The following is a 12500-nucleotide window of genomic DNA, read 5'->3' on the forward strand; positions in this document are numbered from 1 at the left end:
TTGCATAGATGATTCTATATAACTCTAACGTTTCATGTCTTCTTAAAGCTTCTTGACACGTGAATTATCACAGTGGTCGGCTTTATTCAACTCAAGCGGGGGAAAAAAATGCTCTGTCTTGTTTATTTTCCTATTTTAAATTGGTCTAGAAATGCCCTTCTCTGTACTCGTGTACATGTTGACGAGAAAACAAGGCCATCTTGTGGCAGAGGCACAGCTGTTGCCATAACTCTTCGTTTGTGCGACGCACGTGTTTGGTTGATGGATGCATGTGCTTGTAAGTGTTTGTGTGTGCGTTTGAGAGAGAGAGAGAAAGAGAGAGAGAGGGGGAGATTTTGTCTATTTTTCAATTTACTATTTGCATAAATTTGTGCAATATATATACAGTATTTGTATATGTATATGTATATGTATATGTATATATATATATATGTATGTATATATATGTATATGTATATATATATATATATATATATATATATATATATATATATATACATACTGTATATTATATTTATCATCACATACACAATTATTGTTCTGTGCATTACTAGAATTACTAAAAGGACCTGAATAAATATCTCCACTAAATACCATCCAGTTTGAATGAGGACCTGTTATTAATAAATTTATATATATATATATATATATATATATATATATATATATATATATATATATATATATATATATATATATATATATATATATATATATATATATATATATATATATATATACAGTATATATATGACTCGTATATATATAGATGTATATAATTATATATACTCTACATATAATATGTGCGTGTCTGTGTTCGCATGTGTTTCTCTCTAGTTCAGTGTTATCGTGCAATCAAAAAGCACGATCACTCAGCCAAAACCGAGAACTCACCATTGAAGGCAGCAAGAGTTTTAATCTGAAAAATGCGCGTCTGTTTCACTCGGTCGCCCCGTTGACGCGCCTGGAATGACAGGCGCGCGAATGTAAAAGAGATGACGAAAGAGAAGGGGGAAAAATATACATCAACGCAAAGAGAAAACACTTGGATATGTTACCGTAGTCAGTGTCTTTTTTTTTTTTTTATTTGCAAATTTATTTAATTGGGTGGGTCGGTTTCTCAAACGCAAAGGATTTTTTTGTTGTTGTTGTTGAATGTTTTGCTGTGTTTTTGCAACCGAAATATTCAACTCTTTTATATTATATTTTTTTTTTTTTTGGGGGGGGATATACTGTTACAATGTTCGTTTCTGGGTGCTGTGATTAAAATGCCATTTTTCGTATTTGAGGACTTTCCACAATTAAAAATATTTGTGTGCGTGGAGGTGAGAATTTGTGTGGTGTTGTGGATTGTGGGCGGGGTGGGGGGGGGGGAGATCCGGTTGGCTTCGTTACTGTAGATTAATTTAAGAATGGCATTCCACCTCACTGTATCTTTATTAACAGGAGAAAGTACGGCAGGTGAAAAATGTGTGGGAATATTTTTACGTTGCTTTCTCCAAATACTCAGCATGACAGTGTGATATACTTTTTTTTGTGTTGTCAGGTCTAATCATGTGTGCCTAATGACGTTTCTAGGGATTTACGAGATTATATTGATGTTCTAAACATACGGTTCTCATTAATAAGATTTTATGACTTGTGGTAAGTTTATAACACTGGAACATGAGCCTAGTGAAACTAAAAGTCGTGATTGACAGCTTATGAAATAATTGAGCTGCTTCATCAATAACTTGAATAACTGAAAGAGTTTATTGACAGCTTATGAAATAAATGAACTACTTCATCAATAACTTGAATAACTAAAAGACTCTATTGACAGCTTATGAAAGAAACAGACTATAACAACTTGAATCAAGTTGCTGCCAAAGCAAGCAACTTCAGTTAAGCATTTTAATTAGTGTAGAAATTACCTTAACGGTTAAATATTCACTAGAAAGCCAAGTTAAAAAAAAAAATTGGAAGGAACGATGTTTTAGAACAGTCAGAGCTCCCAGAGAAGAGCCAGGCATACCTACCTCAGGACAACAGGTGGGCGAGGGACGAGGAACCGGCTTCTTGCAGGGTGACACCATGCGGAGGAGGAGGAGGAGGAGGAGGAACAATGAAATACCCGGGTGATATTTTATAGTCTGCCATGATAATGGAACAGAGAAAATAGAAAATTGTTTGACGTGTGTTTCATAAAATTGAAATATATATATATATATATATATATATATATATATATATATATATATATATATATATATATATATGTGTGTGTGTGTGTGTGTGTGTGTGTGTGTGTGTGTGTGTGTCAAAGATAAGGTGCTCCACTTTTGAAAATTTTATTGATTTTAAGTTGAACCTTTTTAATAATTCGCTTGCAGCGAATCACGAAACAGGATATTTACCCGTGGTATCAGGAGAGAGAGAGAGAGAGAGAGAGAGAGAGAGAGAGAGAGAGAGAGAGAGAGAGAGAGAGAGGGGGGGGCGAGGGGGAGGGAGGAGGTCGAGGGAGTGTTGTTTGAACTGAATGTCAGAATCAGCTGTTCACTTGGCCCTGTGCCAACGGTGTTGCCATCGCCTGTTCCTCGCGATTGCTTTTGCTGACGGTGAGGATTGGAGGCCGGAGTCTTTGGGCCGCGTCATGATGTCACCGAGTTTATCAGATACTCTGTTGAGTTTTTTAAAACTTCAGAGCTTATTCATTTTGGTGTTTGTTGACGTTCATCCTACACTGGGAAATGTAATTTTGTTACATTGTTCCCAAATGAAAGATGTAATGCGTACAGTTGTAATATAGTCATTATTTTCGACGAGTTTGTTGGTGTTGATAAAGAGTCAATAGACCTATTGTTGGTGTCCTCTGTTTTTAAATGAATTGTTCCTCGTTTTCATGAATAAGACGTGGCGCATGCGCATTTCAGCCCCCAGTTTCCTCATGCGTCAGCGAATGGTGCTTCTGATTGCACTCTCTTCTGACACTTCTGCATTCCTTTTGCTTAGCTTTTTTCGACGACGTTTGCTCTTCCTTGCTTGAGGTTATTCGTCTACATGTTCTCCTGCTCACCCTTTTGCTTTTCTGTGGTTACATTTCTACAGTTCACTGTATTTGTACCTTTTATTCTACTTTGGTTGTACCTACAATTCAGCATCTACTTGAACTTCTGTGTTGATGTTTATAATTCTAATTCATCCTCATCTTGAATTTCTGCTTTTTTTTATGCTTACTGTGCTACTTTTTCTACTTTGTTTACGTTTATCTTCTACCTCCTATTTTTTCTACTTGAATTTCTGTTTGTGATGCGTCAAATTCTACCTTTTTTATATACTGGTTCATATGATCCTTCGTACATTACTTTTGTATGCGTCTATTTATTCATTCATTCTTCTAGCGTTCTACTTTATTGATATCTGTATTTTATCTCTTTTACTTGACCTCTTACTTTATTTGTGCTTACACTTCTACCTCCTTCAATGGAACCCTTATAACGTTTATGTTTTAATTTCCTTTCTTACATAGACTTATGTGCATGTTTGCTTGAACTTCTACATTGTTTATGCTTGTACAGTTATACCTCTGCTTCCACTTCCAAGTCACTTTTACTTTCTCATTCCATTTACAAATGTAGAGTGCTTATGCTTCCACCGCTTCTTCATACAATTATCTATCTAATATCCATCCTGCCCGTACTGCTTTCCGCTGCTCTCTCCACCTTTAGAGTACTTTGTGACCTGTGTACGTGCTTGAGTGTGCGCGTGCGAGCGCGCCTACCCACCGGTGTATTAAGGGAAGCTGCTTTTGTATTCTCTGTCTTCATAATTGCTTCGTCTCAGTCATATAAGTTCGTGTTCTGTTTGTTTTGACATGAGACTCTGAGAGACTGGTTTTGTTTGCTTTCTGTGTCGTGATGGGCGAAATTGGGTCAGTGTTGGGGTGGGTGATGAAGCCTCAAGTGTTGCGGATAGCAGGTGGGGTTTATTTGCCTCTTATCTTTCCGTCTGCTTCTTTATTTCGGGGGTAAATCAAGCATTTCGTGTCCCAGTTTGGTCTCAGGGTCAGTTCGAGGTCACCAAGGTGTTTGTTAGCCTCGGTTCATTCCTTTGACCTAGGTCTAAGCAAGGCTGTGGAATTCGACTTCTTTTACACCTCCCCTTTATTCCCTACATTTTATCTAAGCCTCCCGTTCATCATGGGGGGTGTGAAGCTTGCTCTTCAAGTTCGTCTCATTGGCTCACACCATTTATACATGTCCAACGCGTGAGCTGGGCCCGGGAGCCGGCTACCGTTCGCCAGAAAACAAATTCGCCTCAGTTCTTTAGCACTTTCAATCTTCAAAATAAACCTGACTCTGCTCTATATAGATACATTCACTGGCCCTTGAATCTGGGTCGTCGGCCTTTAGCCCTGATTAATGCCTTAAGAAGATTATAAATTACACACATCTTGGTCTTATCGCGGGTGTCCGTTTCTTCGTTAGGACTAGACGTTACTCGGTGCTTTCCTGGGTTGTACTCTCTCTCTCTCTCTCTCTCTCTCTCTCTCTCTCTCTCTCTCTCTCTCTCTCTCTCTCTCTATATATATATATATATATATATATATATATATATATATATATATGTGTGTGTGTGTGTGTGTGTGTGTGTGTGTGTGTACAAATTTAAACCTTAGTCTGTGGTAATACAACATAGGCCTATACCTGCTTACGGGCTGTATATGTATGTATATATGTACTGTGTATATATGTGTGTGTATGTATGTATGTATTTATATATATACTTATATATATGCACACACACATCCATACTTACGTATACAGCTCGCAAAATCGTTTTAAGAGTAAGCAGATATAGGCCTACACCGTTCTTCCTCAGACAGAGGTTTAAAACCTTCCACTATTCAGCTGCAGGAATTGAGGCCACTTGCACAGCGTCAGTCACCCTCCCTGACGACTGTTTATCAAAACGTTTGTTATTGAAGCCGGGGAACCTGCTTTCGACGCCTGGTGCACTCTGGGCAAGTTTGATAAACACTGGCCGGAGTCATTGAAAAGAAGGTCATGCAGTCAATTAGAGCAGAGTGCGTGAGCCCTCGTCAGGTTGAAATGCGGCTGAATACATTGTACTCTGGGAATCCTTCATTGCCAGATCGTGCTCAAAGTCCCTGCCAGTTTTTGCCCTTTAAATGTGATAAGAGAATGAAGGACAGTGGTCAGTGGTAGTGGGTTTAAATGGTTTAAATATGACTTACACTGTAAATGGTGAGAAATTCTGAGAAGTGTTGAGGTTAGAACACCTTTAAAGTAGTTTTGCTCTAAAGCCTAATTTTGCTTTGTAAAGCGATTCAGACATGATTTATGCCATGACAAGTTATAGGCTTATATGTATTTGAAATATTTTTCGCGGCGAATATTAAGAATTTTTGCAACTGAAAAGAGGTTGAGGTATTATTAAGGGAAAAGCAAAACTGCTGAGAGTGAATTATTAAATGTGGTTGAATTATGTACAAAAAAAATTTCAGTTCTTCCACATTGACCTCCGATGTTTTTGTTTACCTCAAACTTCGCCTGAGATAACCTTTACTCTCGGCTATTCCTTTTAACTCTTGGAATTTTATAACGCCTCAAACAGTTTGCTCGAGGTCCTACATGAGAGTTCATGGGAGTGAAGGACGCGAAGGACCACCTCCTCCTCCTTCTCCTGCTCCTCCTCCTCCTCCTCCTCCTCCTCCTCCTCCTCCTTGACATCCTTGGTGAAGGAATACGATACTGCATGTCTCTTGGGTTCCTGTGACTCGCTGTCTGTGGCGTGTAGTGGTCGCCTTGGGATGTCTTCTAAGAGACTTTTTACTTTAGTCTTTGTTTATTAATTTATTTTTCTCCTTTTTTCTTTTAATACGTGATCTCTTCTTTCTGTATTTCTCATTGCCCTATGTTAGTCCTTTCTAACGAACAACATATTCTTTGGAAGCTTGAATTTCAAGTAAATGGCCCCTTTGGTGGGGTTGTTCTGTATGAATAGGGTTGATCCTCTGAATAATAATAATAATAATAACAATAATAATAATAATAATAATAGTGAGATAATAATAATAATAATAATAATAATAATAATAATAATAATAATAATAATAATAATAATAACAATTTTCTTTTTTATCTGATTTCCAAAAGTACTTGAACGTCTGAAAGATGTACGATTTTCTTGTCTTACGTTGTCAAGGTTTTTTTTTTTAAGTTGGCTGGCTAAAAGATGAAGAAATTAAAATAAAGAGTCGAATTGAAGAAAGAATATTTTTAAAGGATTGTGTTTTGTCCACTCGTTGTTGCTCACTTGGTATTCATGTCAACAGTCTTTCAGCATTGTTCAACGCTGACTTTAAACTTGCTGAGGAGAGGTTCTGTAGTTGTATGTAAATTTGGCAGAGAGTTATTTTGCATTTTCATTTAACAGGAGTCTTGCATTCTGTGGGAGCACTCAAGCGATGGTAATGGCATTTTCTCGTTTCATGAAAATGTATGGACAATAATAATAGATAAATTCTGCTGTAAGAAATACGCTGTTTCACTCCATCGAAATGTGAACATTGGACAATTATCGACTAATATTGACGTGCAGGAAAAGCGAATTATTAGAAGAATTGAGAAAACTGCAGTATAAAATCAATTCGCAAAATGCAGGCATTTTATACAGCAAAACTTGCCTCAAAGAGGTCTTCTCTCTCTGTAATAATAATAATAATAATAATAATAATAATAATAATAATAATAATAAAGATACCTACGCTAATTTTGATGCTTATTCAGTCGTAGATCCAAGCCAGTCTTTACGGACGATATTTGAAAGAAACTACAGTTTTAATTGAATGTATTTATTGATAGGTTATGCACCGCCATTACGGGATGCAGTTATGTTACCTTCATTCTCAGACAGAAGATTGAAGCGTCAATGAATTGACAATAGACTGAGTTTTCCTACTTTAAAGACGTTTACTGAAGTCAGTAGTAAGTTAATAAACTTATTCGTGGGCATTGGAGGTTTAAGGGAGAGGGAGAGGGAGAGGAGAGGTTATAGCTGTGGTGAAGTTGCTCCCTCCTCCCCCTCCCACTTCCTTCCTTTCCCCCTCCTCTCACCTCCTCCTCCTCCTCCCCTCCCCTGCCTCTAATGCTCTATCGCCTTCCCTTATATTGTTGGCTGTTTCGTTGGTTGACAGGATGCTGGGTACTCTCTCTCTCTCTCTCTCTCTCTCTCTCTCTCTCTCTCTCTCTCTCTCTCTCTCTCTCTCTCTCTCTCTCACGTTCTAAAGTCAGATCAGCCGTGACGCTTTGGGCAAAAGAAGTTATAGCGAAAAGACTGCATTTCAAAATGTAATTAGATCTAATTAAAAGTTCGTTAAAAAAGTAAATACTGTTTAATGGTAGATTAAAGTAGGTTACATCTAGGTTTCAGTTCCTATTACTTTTTTTTATTTTTTTTTTTTTGGACATGGAAAGGATCATTAACCTTGTGCTTAAATGTACCTTCAAGTGAACCCAACAGATTGACGTGGAATGGTCGGATTTCTTCCATGAAGGATTTTGCTTCAATTGAGGAGTGTAAGGTTTTTTTTTTTTTTTTTTTTTTTTTAATCTTGATGGTTTAAAATTTGTATCTTTTGCTTGATTATGCTATAATTTGTTATAATAAATGCCTTTTGTTTTAAGTTTACTTCTTGTGTAAATTATGAAGACCGTTTCTGTTAATAGCCTGTTTAAACAGCGCAAGGAAAATCCTTACTGAATGTTGTAAGTGTTAGGTAATTGTAACGTTGAAAAGAATGGTTCATTATGAAAAATGTACAATATTTTTTTTTATGACATAAAAATTTCGACCTCAAATTTTATTTACTAAATTACAAGTCAGGTTAGGAAAGCAATGTTCCGTTAGAAGTCGATGCTACTGTGGGCATTCGTGTAAGTCTCTCTCTCTCTCTCTCTCTCTCTCTCTCTCTCTCTCTCTCTCTCTCTCTCTCTCTCTCTCAGAGTTAAGGTGAGGTCGGGTCTTCAAGGCATCGCCTGGGGAAGCGATCATAGCCATTAGCAAAAGGATGTCACTTATTTCGAAAGCTGTGTTTTGAATGTCCGGGTATTGTAATTGGGGAGCCTTTGAGAAGCTTTTATTTTCGTTGTGGGTTCTGCCAAACGTCTAAAGAAACTCGCGAGACTCGTATTGTAAAGGTTATGTGACTCTCGTAGTCTGCATACTGTTTCGTCGAGCATTACTGCTCATGAGGTGAGCGCGCGACGTGGTTGCCTATGCAAGGTCGGATGTTTGTTGAATGTTTGTTCCAGAGTAAGGTATTGGTCTCTTCAGCACATAAACATGCGTAGAGGTACTGAAACTGAAGGTCTGAAGCTACCTGAAACTGAAGGTCTTTGAACTACTTTCATTTGAAGTTATACAAGTGAGCAGTCACACGCTGGGGTTACGGTGTTTTATTTTAGTACGTTGAAGTCATTTGGTACATATGACTTTCATAACTTTAAATCATAACTTAATTTGGTGCGTATAACGTTCATAACTTTAATTAATTTGGTATGTATAACGTTCATAACTTTAATTAATTTGGTACAATGAATCATAACTTTAATTAATTTGGTACATACGACTTCCATAACTTTAAATCATAGCTTTAATTAATTTGGTACATACGACTTTCATAACTTTAATCAATTTGGTACATACGACTTTCATAACTTTAATTAATTTGGTACATACGACTTTCATAACTTTAATTAATTTGGTACGTATAACGTTCATAACTTTAAATCATAACTTAAATTAATTTGGTACGTTCGACTTTCATCATTTTAAATCAACTTTAATCCATGGATCTCATGATTTATTCGCATTGGGCGTCGCTGTAGCAGGTCTCGTGATTAAGTAATGAAAGTTCACCCGCGTCGGCTGATCTCATGATTGTCGAATGACGTCCCTCTGGCGTCGGTTACTCTCATGATTGATTGATGAACCCACCCTGTGGGTTTCTCTGAACCTGTGATTGAAGTTATTCGAAGCTGGTTGATTTTCTGACTGATGTCAAGTGCCGGGTAATTGTTTTCCCCGTGAATGTTTGTCGATAGAGATCGAGATCTTGACCGTTTTTGGTAATTAAGGTTTGCCATAATTGCTCTTTCGTCTTATTGAATAAATTTTGAATGTTGCGGTTTCTTAGGAGTTTGATTTGCTAAGGTACTTTATTTGGAAAAGGGCTCTAAGCGGTTTTCGCGGTAGAGGCAGTAGGACTGGAGACTTTGTCTTCTAACCCTTTACCTCACTCCTCCTCCTCCTCCTCCTCCTCCTCCTCCTCCTCCTCCTCCTCCTCCTCCTCCTCCTCCTCCTCCTCCTCCCACTCACTTGTCGTATTCCCTGTGACCTGAGATACTTTAAGTCACGTTACATCCACGTAAGGCTTTTGTGTAACCCTTCAACTTAAATCCCATTGTGAAGAATGAGTCTAACTTTGTATTGGTCGGAGATTCAAACCTGACAGAGGGAAATATGCACTGTTGTTATGCCTGGGCTTCTTGTGTCGATTTGTCGGTTTTCAACCTGATGGTTGGTAGCGTTTTCTTCCACTATCAGTTAGTTAAAAAGTGAAAGTCGTGCTGGGTCTCTGTAAAGAAAAAATAATAACAAAAGTTAATGTTAGTTCATTCATTCGGTGAACTGTTGTTAGATTATCTTTCAGTGTGGGACGAAAACTTACGTGCGTCATTAACTATTAAAATAGGAACGTGCAAAGCTAAATCATAATTCATGCCGATGGCTACGTGAACATTGGCACGTACTTACCCAATGTAATCAGTGCGCTAGCTCTCTCTCTCTCTCTCTCTCTCTCTCTCTCTCTCTCTCTCTCTCTCTCTCTCTCTCTCTCTCTCTCTCTCTGTGACCTAGTTGACACATTTATTTTATTCTTTGGATATACCTAACAGTAATTATATAATATTCTTCAATATTTGTTAAGGATCATTCTTGCGAGTATTCCTGAGCTGTACCCGAGACAGGGATCATTCCTTAGATTTTGGAAGCGTGTGCTTAAACAACATTCCTTTCTCTCTCTCTCTCTCTCTCTCTCTCTCTCTCTCTCTCTCTCTCTCTCTCTCTCTCTCTCTCTCTCTTCTCTCTCTCCCTCTCCACACTTAGGTAGAGATATGATGTTTTTTATTCCCCAACCTCAGAACTAGGAGCCTAAATGGGACAAGGTACTCACTCCCCTACCGTTAAGTAGACTCAAAAGTGAAAAAACTCGCCTTTAAGTCAGAGTGTTTTTGAGAATTAATGTTCTCTTTGTTGACTGAGAGAGAGAGAGAGAGAGAGAGAGAGAGAGAGAGAGAGAGAGAGAGAGAGAGAGAGAGAATGCATCTTGGCATTTTGCAACGTTCAGTAAGATGTGTAAATATTTAAAGTGGGTTCATGCGATTAACTGTATGCTGAAGTTTGTAGATAATAGAAACGAACAGCAAAAATAAGTGAGATAACTGCAGTGAATATATTCAGAGAGAGAGAGAGAGAGAGAGAGAGAGAGAGAGAGAGAGAGAGCGCGCATCTTGGCATTATGTGCCGTTCAGTAAGACGTGTAATATCTAATGCTGGTTCCTACATAAGAACTGACAGGAAAAATAAGTATGAGATAACTGCAGTGACGATAACTTGAGAGAGAGAGAGAGAGAGAGAGAGAGAGAGAGAGAGAGAGAGAGAGACTAGCCCCCATTGGCAACTGATGCTAATTTTTATTAATCTTGCGCAGATGTTGCGCGTTCTTGACATTCCGCTGGTGATCATTGTGCTAATGCGCACCACTGGGGAGGTATTGTCGAAAAATAATCTCTGCGCAAGGAATGTTTGTTCATGGGTCTTTTGGGAGTGAAGCTCTGCAGTACGGATACTTTAGGGATTTCAAGTGGACTCTGCTGTGATCGTATGGATGCATTGTTGAGAGAGAGAGAGAGAGAGAGAGAGAGAGAGAGAGAGAGAGAGAGAGAGAGAGAGAGAGAGAGAGAGGGAGGAAATCTGACCATCATCCGCGTGTACATGTGATAATGGAAATATATTGGTTGTTGCGTGCACAATTACGAATTCTAAAACGAGAGAGAGAGAGAAAAACGAAATATATCCATCATTCGCTTGTGGATGTGAAAATGGAAATATATATACGAGTATATTGTGAATAAAGTTACCATCCTAGAAAAAAAAAAAGAGAGAGAGAGAGAGAGAGAGAGAGAGAGAGAGAGAGATGGCTCCATTAACATCCCGAAAAACACTACATACACACAAACACATGAAAAAAGTAGAGTAAGAATACTTATTCTTGGAGTTGGTCCTCAACTCGTGCGTACGGCACTTCTCAAGGTCACTGGAGTTGGCTCATGAGTTTTCAAGGTTTCTCTCTCTCTCTCTCTCTCTCTCTCTCTCTCTCTCTCTCTCTCTCTCAGAGAGAGACTACTTAGACTAGCTCGTGGGTTATTTAACCTACAGCTGACTTTTATAGATCTTGAGTGTACCCAGAAATGCGTGCTGCGCGGTACGGCATTTGTGATTCTCTCTCTCTCTCTCTCTCTCTCTCTCTCTCTCTCTCTCTCTCTCTCTCTCTCTCTCTCTCTCTCTCTCTCTCTCTCTTTGTTCACTAGTCTTTGGGTGTGTTTATGATTTATTTTCTCTCTCTCCCGGTTTACCTGTCTAAGGATGTATTTATGATTCTCTCTCTCTCTCTCTCTCTCTCTCTCTTGGTTCACTAGTCTTTGGGGGTATTTATGAATCATTGTTTTTTTCCCTGTTCAGGTGCTCTCTCTCTCTCTCTCTCTCTCTCTCTCTCTCTCTCTCTCTCTCTCTCTCTCTCTCTCTCTCTCTCTCGATACAAATCAATTTAGAAGCTTATTTTAATATCAGCTTAAGCAGGGTACATTGTGTCATACATACGAGCGCTTGCCTAATACAGCCAATTATAGCAGCGCGTCCTTGTGTATGCTTATATTATATATTATATATATATATATGTTCATCATACATTGATGCTTTTATATATAACATAATTAACTCCAGTCCGTTTTTATCGTTGCTGCTTGTGCATTTTTATTGCACAGAGGTTTTCTTGATATTTAAGGGGATAAGAGTGAAAGCAAATTTCAAGGGTTTTTTTATTGCCTTCGACATTTGCAACATCTTTTATGGACTGCCATTGTACGAGTAGGAGCTGGGGCTGCCATAAAGCCAATTCATCTTGCACAACAGCAAGAATTTGCTAACTTCCTCTTCATTTTACGTCTTGTGCCGTGTGTGTGTTTCGTCATGTCGTCTACAAAGTTGCATCTGTGTGTGTGTGTAAATATTTGCTCTTCCAGTTTTTTTTTTATAGTTTGGTTTGTGGAAGAAATAATGTGGATTTCCGAAACAGTTCCCTTTACAGTATATTTAATTTCCTCATATATTATTAACATTTCATTAACATTTGTTCTCTGTTTTGGTTCGAACATGAA

The 12500-nt window shown here is 38.2% G+C and overlaps 1 protein-coding gene across 2 annotated transcripts in view; it reads left to right on the forward strand.

Moving 5' to 3' along the window:
- LOC136832545 (zinc finger protein 704-like) overlaps positions 1–12500 on the forward strand; it is a 290565-nt gene that overhangs the window by 168524 nt on the left and 109541 nt on the right. The gene's annotated exons all lie outside the window — the stretch shown is intronic.

This window comes from Macrobrachium rosenbergii, chromosome 50, assembly GCF_040412425.1.
Source record: "Macrobrachium rosenbergii isolate ZJJX-2024 chromosome 50, ASM4041242v1, whole genome shotgun sequence".
Taxonomy (NCBI): Eukaryota; Metazoa; Arthropoda; class Malacostraca; order Decapoda; family Palaemonidae; genus Macrobrachium; species Macrobrachium rosenbergii.